This window comes from Gavialis gangeticus, unplaced genomic scaffold (assembly GCF_001723915.1).
Source record: "Gavialis gangeticus isolate Ggan-Ray unplaced genomic scaffold, GavGan_comp1, whole genome shotgun sequence".
Taxonomy (NCBI): Eukaryota; Metazoa; Chordata; order Crocodylia; family Gavialidae; genus Gavialis; species Gavialis gangeticus.
In genome coordinates this window covers 45,969,557-45,970,300 of record NW_017729032.1, presented here as the reverse complement: position 1 = coordinate 45,970,300, position 744 = coordinate 45,969,557, and positions in this window count along the sequence as shown.

Below are 744 nucleotides of genomic sequence, written 5' to 3'. Positions count from 1 at the left end.
TATGTGTCCTACCAGATGGGTATCCCCGATCTTTACAGGGACCACATATCCCCCCTGGGCTCTCCTCTTGCCTCTGAGGGGAAGGCATGGAAGCATCCACAGTCCATCTGTGGGCAGTCCCAATATCTGTGCCCTTTCTCCCCACATTGGAAGCATGTTATCTGCACCTCCCTTCCTCCACCTGGGTTGCAGGGATGTCTCAGGTGGAGCTCTGTTTAGAGCCTTGGGGGAGGTAGAGCTAATGCCCCTACCTGAGGCCTCCCTAGACCCCCAGCTGGTTTGCCATGAAGCCTTGGTCTTCTCACACCCATGGGCTGCTGGCTTCCTAATGTTCCCAGTCTAACTGCCCCCATAAAGGCCTTTATTCTCCATGTGGCTTCCCCCTGGCTGATATACCTACCTCCAGGCTTTTACTAGGAGGATGGTGCAGAATTGTTCAAATGCCACTAGTTCTACAACCTCTGCAGTTGACTGGGAGTCCAAGTTTAGCCATCAGGTGCATGTTTTTTAGCTTCTGGGCCATAGCTTGGGGCTGCTCATTTGGGTCCCAAGCCTCTGACCAGAATAAGCAGCTATAAGCCTCCTGTGTGAGTCCCAACTGGTCCAGTATGGCTGCTTTGAGGGCCCTATAGTCTTGGGCTGAGTCTGTCCCATTGCCTGTGCTCCCCCAGTTAACAGCGTGGCCACTGTTATAGCCCACATGTCCTGTGGCCACTGATATGCTTCTGCCACCTGTTCAAACGT